The sequence below is a fragment of the Nannobrachium achirus genome (genome assembly GCF_963921795.1).
Source record: "Nannobrachium achirus genome assembly, chromosome: 20".
Lineage (NCBI taxonomy): Eukaryota > Metazoa > Chordata > Actinopteri > Myctophiformes > Myctophidae > Nannobrachium > Nannobrachium achirus.
The window spans coordinates 59,640,688-59,652,242 of NC_137827.1; positions in this window are offsets into that span (position 1 = coordinate 59,640,688).

Sequence of the window (11,555 nt, forward strand, 5' to 3'; positions counted from 1 at the left end):
TAATAACAGTGTGAACATTGCTACTTTGCCATGTCTAAAATATGTGCTCACAGAACCAAGACAACCCCAAAGGGAAGCACTTATGAATTAAAAATCATGAATGTCTCCATTAGAGGTAATCTGAGTTTGTTTACATCAAGTCTTCCTGTTATGTGCTTGTTATGTGTCAATTAAAATTACCCCAACAAGTAGCACTTACTGAATTTAAATGACAAGTCAGTGCTAAAGTTAAAGTAATACTAATGACAAAATCAGAGTTCATTTCAGTTTCTAGCCATCGTGGCTTAGTTCTTGTTAGATGCACTAGTCAAGTACAACTACCCCAACAAGTAGCACTTACTGCATTTAAAGGACAAGTCAGTACTAAAGTCAGAGTAATAATAGTGACAATGGATACAGGATGTCTATACAGAACCAAGACAACCCCAAAGAGATGCACTTATGAATTTATCATCAAGAATGACTCCCTTTGAGGTGATCTGAGTTTGTTTGCTCCCACCAACCTTCCATGAACCTTAAAGAATTCTACTTTCCCAAGAATGTCCTCTTACCCAATGTGCCTATGTCCTGTGTCCTCATTCAGGTATTAGGTGTGCTTTGACTGCCAAGAATTGAACACCTTAAATATGGTCAGTATGTGGTACTTACCCACCATCACATTACATTCAAGACATTTGCATTTGATTGGTTTACTAGTGCTTTTACCCCCCACCCATTTTACCACAGATACCTGAGTCCCGCCCATTTTTACAAGAGATTAGTTCTGTTTTTGCCTTTACTGAATTTAAAGGAAAAGTTAGTAATACGGTAGGCTAATAACAGTGTGAACATTGCTACTTTGCCATGTCTAAAAGATGTGCTCACAGAACCAAGACAACCCCAAAGGGAAGCACTTATGAATTAAAAATCAGGAATGTCTCCATTAGAGGTAATCTGAGTTTGTTTACATCAAGTCTTCCTGTTATGTGCTTGTTATGTGTCAATTAAAATTACCCCAACAAGTAGCACTTACTGAATTTAAAGGACAAGTCAGTGCTAAAGTTAAAGTAATACTAATGACAAAATCAGAGTTCATTTCAGTTTCTAGCCACCGTGGCTTAGTTCTTGTTAGATGCACTAGTCAAGTACAACTACCCCAACAAGTAGCACTTACTGCATTTAAAGGACAAGTCAGTACTAAAGTCAGAGTAATAATAGTGACAATGGATATAGGATGTCTATACAGAACCAAGACAACCCCAAAGAGATGCACTTATGAATTTATCATCAAGAATGACTCCCTTTGAGGTGATCTGAGTTTGTTTGCTCCCACCAACCTTCCATGAACCTTAAATAATTCTACTTTCCCAAGAATGTCCTCTTACCCAATGTGCCTATGTCCTGTGTCCTCCTTCAGGTATTAGGTGTGCTTTGACTGCCAAGAATTGAACACCTTAAATAGGGTCAGTATGTGGTACTTGCCCACCATCACATTACATTCAAGACATTTGCATTTGATTGGTTTACTAGTGCTTTTACCCCCCACCCATTTTACCACAGATACCTGAGTCCCGCCCATTTTTTTTACAAGAGATTAGTTCTGTTTTTGCCTTTACTGAATTTAAAGGAAAAGTTAGTAATACGGTAGGCTAATAACAGTGTGAACATTGCTACTTTGCCATGTCTAAAAGATGTGCTCACAGAACCAAGACAACCCCAAAGGGAAGCACTTATGAATTAAAAATCATGAATGTCTCCATTAGAGGTAATCTGAGTTTGTTTACATCAAGTCTTCCTGTTATGTGCTTGTTATGTGTCAATTAAAATTACCCCAACAAGTAGCACTTACTGAATTTAAATGACAAGTCAGTGCTAAAGTTAAAGTAATACTAATGACAAAATCAGAGTTCATTTCAGTTTTTAGCCACCGTGGCTTAGTTCTTGTTAGATGCACTAGTCAAGTACAACTACCCCAACAAGTAGCACTTACTGCATTTAAAGGACAAGTCAGTACTAAAGTCAGAGTAATAATAGTGACAATGGATACAGGATGTCTATACAGAACCAAGACAACCCCAAAGAGATGCACTTATGAATTTATTATCAAGAATGACTCCATTTGAGGTGATCTGAGTTTGTTTGCTCCCACCAACCTTCCATGAACCTTAAAGAATTCTACTTTCCCAAGAATGTCCTCTTACCCAATGTGCCTATGTCCTGTGTCCTCCTTCAGGTATTAGGTGTGCTTTGACTGCCAAGAATTGAACACCTTAAATAGGGTCAGTATGTGGTACTTGCCCACCATCACATTACATTCAAGACATTAGCATTTGATTGGTTTACTAGTGCTTTTACCCCCCACCCATTTTACCACAGATACCTGAGTCCCGCCCATTTTTTTACAAGAGATTAGTTCTGTTTTTGCCTTTACTGAATTTAAAGGAAAAGTTAGTAATACGGTAGGCTAATAACAGTGTGAACATTGCTACTTTGCCATGTCTAAAATATGTGCTCACAGAACCAAGAAAACCCCAAAGGGAAGCACTTATGAATTAAAAATCATGAATGTCTCCATTAGAGGTAATCTGAGTTTGTTTACATCAAGTCTTCCTGTTATGTGCTTGTTATGTGTCAATTAAAATTACCCCAACAAGTAGCACTTACTGAATTTAAATGACAAGTCAGTGCTAAAGTTAAAGTAATACTAATGACAAAATCAGAGTTCATTTCAGTTTCTAGCCACCGTGGCTTAGTTCTTGTTAGATGCACTAGTCAAGTACAACTACCCCAACAAGTAGCACTTACTGCATTTAAAGGACAAGTCAGTACTAAAGTCAGAGTAATAATAGTGACAATGGATACAGGATGTCTATACAGAACCAAGACAACCCCAAAGAGATGCACTTATGAATTTATTATCAAGAATGACTCCATTTGAGGTGATCTGAGTTTGTTTGCTCCCACCAACCTTCCATGAACCTTAAAGAATTCTACTTTCCCAAGAATGTCCTCTTACCCAATGTGCCTATGTCCTGTGTCCTCCTTCAGGTATTAGGTGTGCTTTGACTGCCAAGAATTGAACACCTTAAATAGGGTCAGTATGTGGTACTTGCCCACCATCACATTACATTCAAGACATTTGCATTTGATTGGTTTACTAGTGCTTTTACCCCCCACCCATTTTACCACAGATACCTGAGTCCCGCCCATTTTTACAAGAGATTAGTTCTGTTTTTGCCTTTACTGAATTTAAAGGAAAAGTTAGTAATACGGTAGGCTAATAACAGTGTGAACATTGCTACTTTGCCATGTCTAAAAGATGTGCTCACAGAACCAAGACAACCCCAAAGGGAAGCACTTATGAATTAAAAATCATGAATGTCTCCATTAGAGGTAATCTGAGTTTGTTTACATCAAGTCTTCCTGTTATGTGCTTGTTATGTGTCAATTAAAATTACCCCAACAAGTAGCACTTACTGAATTTAAATGACAAGTCAGTGCTAAAGTTAAAGTAATACTAATGACAAAATCAGAGTTCATTTCAGTTTTTAGCCACCGTGGCTTAGTTCTTGTTAGATGCACTAGTCAAGTACAACTACCCCAACAAGTAGCACTTACTGCATTTAAAGGACAAGTCAGTACTAAAGTCAGAGTAATAATAGTGACAATGGATACAGGATGTCTATACAGAACCAAGACAACCCCAAAGAGATGCACTTATGAATTTATTATCAAGAATGACTCCATTTGAGGTGATCTGAGTTTGTTTGCTCCCACCAACCTTCCATGAACCTTAAAGAATTCTACTTTCCCAAGAATGTCCTCTTACCCAATGTGCCTATGTCCTGTGTCCTCCTTCAGGTATTAGGTGTGCTTTGACTGCCAAGAATTGAACACCTTAAATAGGGTCAGTATGTGGTACTTGCCCACCATCACATTACATTCAAGACATTTGCATTTGATTGGTTTACTAGTGCTTTTACCCCCCACCCATTTTACCACAGATACCTGAGTCCCACCCATGTTTTACAAGAGATTAGTTCTGTTTTTGCCTTTACTGAATTTAAAGGAAAAGTTAGTAATACGATAGGCTAATAACAGTGTGAACATTGCTACTTTGCCATGTCTAAAATATGTGCTCACAGAACCAAGACAACCCCAAAGGGAAGCACTTATGAATTAAAAATCATGAATGTCTCCATTAGAGGTAATCTGAGTTTGTTTACATCAAGTCTTCCTGTTATGTGCTTGTTATGTGTCAATTAAAATTACCCCAACAAGTAGCACTTACTGAATTTAAATGACAAGTCAGTGCTAAAGTTAAAGTAATACTAATGACAAAATCAGAGTTCATTTCAGTTTCTAGCCACCGTGGCTTAGTTCTTGTTAGATGCACTAGTCAAGTACAACTACCCCAACAAGTAGCACTTACTGCATTTAAAGGACAAGTCAGTACTAAAGTCAGAGTAATAATAGTGACAATGGATACAGGATGTCTATACAGAACCAAGACAACCCCAAAGAGATGCACTTATGAATTTATTATCAAGAATGACTCCATTTGAGGTGATCTGAGTTTGTTTGCTCCCACCAACCTTCCATGAACCTTAAAGAATTCTACTTTCCCAAGAATGTCCTCTTACCCAATGTGCCTATGTCCTGTGTCCTCCTTCAGGTATTAGGTGTGCTTTGACTGCCAAGAATTGAACACCTTAAATAGGGTCAGTATGTGGTACTTGCCCACCATCACATTACATTCAAGACATTTGCATTTGATTGGTTTACTAGTGCTTTTACCCCCCACCCATTTTACCACAGATACCTGAGTCCCGCCCATTTTTACAAGAGATTAGTTCTGTTTTTGCCTTTACTGAATTTAAAGGAAAAGTTAGTAATACGGTAGGCTAATAACAGTGTGAACATTGCTACTTTGCCATGTCTAAAAGATGTGCTCACAGAACCAAGACAACCCCAAAGGGAAGCACTTATGAATTAAAAATCATGAATGTCTCCATTAGAGGTAATCTGAGTTTGTTTACATCAAGTCTTCCTGTTATGTGCTTGTTATGTGTCAATTAAAATTACCCCAACAAGTAGCACTTACTGAATTTAAATGACAAGTCAGTGCTAAAGTTAAAGTAATACTAATGACAAAATCAGAGTTCATTTCAGTTTTTAGCCACCGTGGCTTAGTTCTTGTTAGATGCACTAGTCAAGTACAACTACCCCAACAAGTAGCACTTACTGCATTTAAAGGACAAGTCAGTACTAAAGTCAGAGTAATAATAGTGACAATGGATACAGGATGTCTATACAGAACCAAGACAACCCCAAAGAGATGCACTTATGAATTTATTATCAAGAATGACTCCATTTGAGGTGATCTGAGTTTGTTTGCTCCCACCAACCTTCCATGAACCTTAAAGAATTCTACTTTCCCAAGAATGTCCTCTTACCCAATGTGCCTATGTCCTGTGTCCTCCTTCAGGTATTAGGTGTGCTTTGACTGCCAAGAATTGAACACCTTAAATAGGGTCAGTATGTGGTACTTGCCCACCATCACATTACATTCAAGACATTTGCATTTGATTGGTTTACTAGTGCTTTTACCCCCCACCCATTTTACCACAGATACCTGAGTCCCACCCATGTTTTACAAGAGATTAGTTCTGTTTTTGCCTTTACTGAATTTAAAGGAAAAGTTAGTAATACGATAGGCTAATAACAGTGTGAACATTGCTACTTTGCCATGTCTAAAATATGTGCTCACAGAACCAAGACAACCCCAAAGGGAAGCACTTATGAATTAAAAATCATGAATGTCTCCATTAGAGGTAATCTGAGTTTGTTTACATCAAGTCTTCCTGTTATGTGCTTGTTATGTGTCAATTAAAATTACCCCAACAAGTAGCACTTACTGAATTTAAATGACAAGTCAGTGCTAAAGTTAAAGTAATACTAATGACAAAATCAGAGTTCATTTCAGTTTCTAGCCACCGTGGCTTAGTTCTTGTTAGATGCACTAGTCAAGTACAACTACCCCAACAAGTAGCACTTACTGCATTTAAAGGACAAGTCAGTACTAAAGTCAGAGTAATAATAGTGACAATGGATACAGGATGTCTATACAGAACCAAGACAACCCCAAAGAGATGCACTTATGAATGTATCATCAAGAATGACTCCCTTTGAGGTGATCTGAGTTTGTTTGCTCCCACCAACCTTCCATGAACCTTAAAGAATTCTACTTTCCCAAGAATGTCCTCTTACCCAATGTGCCTATGTCCTGTGTCCTCATTCAGGTATTAGGTGTGCTTTGACTGCCAAGAATTGAACACCTTAAATAGGGTCAGTATGTGGTACTTGCCCACCATCACATTACATTCAAGACATTTGCATTTGATTGGTTTACTAGTGCTTTTACCCCCCACCCATTTTACCACAGATACCTGAGTCCCGCCCACTTTTACCAGAGATTAGTTCTGTTTTTGCCTTTACTGAATTTAAAGGAAAAGTTAGTAATACGGTAGGCTAATAACAGTGTTACTTTGCCATGTCTAAAAGATGTGCTCACAGAACCAAGACAACCCCAAAGGAAAGCACTTATGAATTAAAAATCAGGAATGTCTCCATTAGAGGTAATCTGAGTTTGTTTACATCAAGTCTTCCTGTTATGTGCTTGTTATGTGTCAATTAAAATTACCCCAACAAGTAGCACTTACTGAATTTAAATGACAAGTCAGTGCTAAAGTTAAAGTAATACTAATGACAAAATCAGAGTTCATTTCAGTTTTTAGCCACCGTGGCTTAGTTCTTGTTAGATGCACTAGTCAAGTACAACTACCCCAACAAGTAGCACTTACTGCATTTAAAGGACAAGTCAGTACTAAAGTCAGAGTAATAATAGTGACAATGGATACAGGATGTCTATACAGAACCAAGACAACCCCAAAGAGATGCACTTATGAATTTATTATCAAGAATGACTCCATTTGAGGTGATCTGAGTTTGTTTGCTCCCACCAACCTTCCATGAACCTTAAAGAATTCTACTTTCCCAAGAATGTCCTCTTACCCAATGTGCCTATGTCCTGTGTCCTCCTTCAGGTATTAGGTGTGCTTTGACTGCCAAGAATTGAACACCTTAAATAGGGTCAGTATGTGGTACTTGCCCACCATCACATTACATTCAAGACATTAGCATTTGATTGGTTTACTAGTGCTTTTACCCCCCACCCATTTTACCACAGATACCTGAGTCCCGCCCATTTTTTTACAAGAGATTAGTTCTGTTTTTGCCTTTACTGAATTTAAAGGAAAAGTTAGTAATACGGTAGGCTAATAACAGTGTGAACATTGCTACTTTGCCATGTCTAAAAGATGTGCTCACAGAACCAAGACAACCCCAAAGGGAAGCACTTATGAATTAAAAATCATGAATGTCTCCATTAGAGGTAATCTGAGTTTGTTTACATCAAGTCTTCCTGTTATGTGCTTGTTATGTGTCAATTAAAATTACCCCAACAAGTAGCACTTACTGAATTTAAATGACAAGTCAGTGCTAAAGTTAAAGTAATACTAATGACAAAATCAGAGTTCATTTCAGTTTCTAGCCACCGTGGCTTAGTTCTTGTTAGATGCACTAGTCAAGTACAACTACCCCAACAAGTAGCACTTACTGCATTTAAAGGACAAGTCAGTACTAAAGTCAGAGTAATAATAGTGACAATGGATACAGGATGTCTATACAGAACCAAGACAACCCCAAAGAGATGCACTTATGAATGTATCATCAAGAATGACTCCCTTTGAGGTGATCTGAGTTTGTTTGCTCCCACCAACCTTCCATGAACCTTAAAGAATTCTACTTTCCCAAGAATGTCCTCTTACCCAATGTGCCTATGTCCTGTGTCCTCATTCAGGTATTAGGTGTGCTTTGACTGCCAAGAATTGAACACCTTAAATAGGGTCAGTATGTGGTACTTGCCCACCATCACATTACATTCAAGACATTTGCATTTGATTGGTTTACTAGTGCTTTTACCCCCCACCCATTTTACCACAGATACCTGAGTCCCGCCCACTTTTACCAGAGATTAGTTCTGTTTTTGCCTTTACTGAATTTAAAGGAAAAGTTAGTAATACGGTAGGCTAATAACAGTGTTACTTTGCCATGTCTAAAAGATGTGCTCACAGAACCAAGACAACCCCAAAGGAAAGCACTTATGAATTAAAAATCAGGAATGTCTCCATTAGAGGTAATCTGAGTTTGTTTACATCAAGTCTTCCTGTTATGTGCTTGTTATGTGTCAATTAAAATTACCCCAACAAGTAGCACTTACTGAATTTAAATGACAAGTCAGTGCTAAAGTTAAAGTAATACTAATGACAAAATCAGAGTTCATTTCAGTTTTTAGCCACCGTGGCTTAGTTCTTGTTAGATGCACTAGTCAAGTACAACTACCCCAACAAGTAGCACTTACTGCATTTAAAGGACAAGTCAGTACTAAAGTCAGAGTAATAATAGTGACAATGGATACAGGATGTCTATACAGAACCAAGACAACCCCAAAGAGATGCACTTATGAATTTATTATCAAGAATGACTCCATTTGAGGTGATCTGAGTTTGTTTGCTCCCACCAACCTTCCATGAACCTTAAAGAATTCTACTTTCCCAAGAATGTCCTCTTACCCAATGTGCCTATGTCCTGTGTCCTCCTTCAGGTATTAGGTGTGCTTTGACTGCCAAGAATTGAACACCTTAAATAGGGTCAGTATGTGGTACTTGCCCACCATCACATTACATTCAAGACATTAGCATTTGATTGGTTTACTAGTGCTTTTACCCCCCACCCATTTTACCACAGATACCTGAGTCCCGCCCATTTTTTTACAAGAGATTAGTTCTGTTTTTGCCTTTACTGAATTTAAAGGAAAAGTTAGTAATACGGTAGGCTAATAACAGTGTGAACATTGCTACTTTGCCATGTCTAAAAGATGTGCTCACAGAACCAAGACAACCCCAAAGGGAAGCACTTATGAATTAAAAATCATGAATGTCTCCATTAGAGGTAATCTGAGTTTGTTTACATCAAGTCTTCCTGTTATGTGCTTGTTATGTGTCAATTAAAATTACCCCAACAAGTAGCACTTACTGAATTTAAAGGACAAGTCAGTGCTAAAGTTAAAGTAATACTAATGACAAAATCAGAGTTCATTTCAGTTTCTAGCCACCGTGGCTTAGTTCTTGTTAGATGCACTAGTCAAGTACAACTACCCCAACAAGTAGCACTTACTGCATTTAAAGGACAAGTCAGTACTAAAGTCAGAGTAATAATAGTGACAATGGATACAGGATGTCTATACAGAACCAAGACCACCCCAAAGAGATGCACTTATGAATTTATCATCAAGAATGACTCCCTTTGAGGTGATCTGAGTTTGTTTGCTCCCACCAACCTTCCATGAACCTTAAATAATTCTACTTTCCCAAGAATGTCCTCTTACCCAATGTGCCTATGTCCTGTGTCCTCCTTCAGGTATTAGGTGTGCTTTGACTGCCAAGAATTGAACACCTTAAATAGGGTCAGTATGTGGTACTTGCCCACCATCACATTACATTCAAGACATTTGCATTTGATTGGTTTACTAGTGCTTTTACCCCCCACCCATTTTACCACAGATACCTGAGTCCCGCCCATTTTTTTACAAGAGATTAGTTCTGTTTTTGCCTTTACTGAATTTAAAGGAAAAGTTAGTAATACGGTAGGCTAATAACAGTGTGAACATTGCTACTTTGCCATGTCTAAAAGATGTGCTCACAGAACCAAGACAACCCCAAAGGGAAGCACTTATGAATTAAAAATCATGAATGTCTCCATTAGAGGTAATCTGAGTTTGTTTACATCAAGTCTTCCTGTTATGTGCTTGTTATGTGTCAATTAAAATTACCCCAACAAGTAGCACTTACTGAATTTAAATGACAAGTCAGTGCTAAAGTTAAAGTAATACTAATGACAAAATCAGAGTTCATTTCAGTTTTTAGCCACCGTGGCTTAGTTCTTGTTAGATGCACTAGTCAAGTACAACTACCCAACAAGTAGCACTTACTGCATTTAAAGGACAAGTCAGTACTAAAGTCAGAGTAATAATAGTGACAATGGATACAGGATGTCTATACAGAACCAAGACAACCCCAAAGAGATGCACTTATGAATTTATTATCAAGAATGACTCCATTTGAGGTGATCTGAGTTTGTTTGCTCCCACCAACCTTCCATGAACCTTAAAGAATTCTACTTTCCCAAGAATGTCCTCTTACCCAATGTGCCTATGTCCTGTGTCCTCCTTCAGGTATTAGGTGTGCTTTGACTGCCAAGAATTGAACACCTTAAATAGGGTCAGTATGTGGAACTTGCCCACCATCACATTACATTCAAGACATTTGCATTTGATTGGTTTACTAGTGCTTTTACCCCCCACCCATTTTACCACAGATACCTGAGTCCCGCCCATTTTTTTACAAGAGATTAGTTCTGTTTTTGCCTTTACTGAATTTAAAGGAAAAGTTAGTAATACGGTAGGCTAATAACAGTGTGAACATTGCTACTTTGCCATGTCTAAAATATGTGCTCACAGAACCAAGACAACCCCAAAGGGAAGCACTTATGAATTAAAAATCATGAATGTCTCCATTAGAGGTAATCTGAGTTTGTTTACATCAAGTCTTCCTGTTATGTGCTTGTTATGTGTCAATTAAAATTACCCCAACAAGTAGCACTTACTGAATTTAAATGACAAGTCAGTGCTAAAGTTAAAGTAATACTAATGACAAAATCAGAGTTCATTTCAGTTTCTAGCCATCGTGGCTTAGTTCTTGTTAGATGCACTAGTCAAGTACAACTACCCCAACAAGTAGCACTTACTGCATTTAAAGGACAAGTCAGTACTAAAGTCAGAGTAATAATAGTGACAATGGATACAGGATGTCTATACAGAACCAAGACAACCCCAAAGAGATGCACTTATGAATTTATCATCAAGAATGACTCCCTTTGAGGTGATCTGAGTTTGTTTGATCCCACCAACCTTCCATGAACCTTAAAGAATTCTACTTTCCCAAGAATGTCCTCTTACCCAATGTGCCTATGTCCTGTGTCCTCATTCAGGTATTAGGTGTGCTTTGACTGCCAAGAATTGAACACCTTAAATATGGTCAGTATGTGGTACTTACCCACCATCACATTACATTCAAGACATTTGCATTTGATTGGTTTACTAGTGCTTTTACCCCCACCCATTTTACCACAGATACCTGAGTCCCGCCCATTTTTACAAGAGATTAGTTCTGTTTTTGCCTTTACTGAATTTAAAGGAAAAGTTAGTAATACGGTAGGCTAATAACAGTGTGAACATTGCTACTTTGCCATGTCTAAAAGATGTGCTCACAGAACCAAGACAACCCCAAAGGGAAGCACTTATGAATTAAAAATCAGGAATGTCTCCATTAGAGGTAATCTGAGTTTGTTTACATCAAGTCTTCCTGTTATGTGCTTGTTATGTGTCAATTAAAATT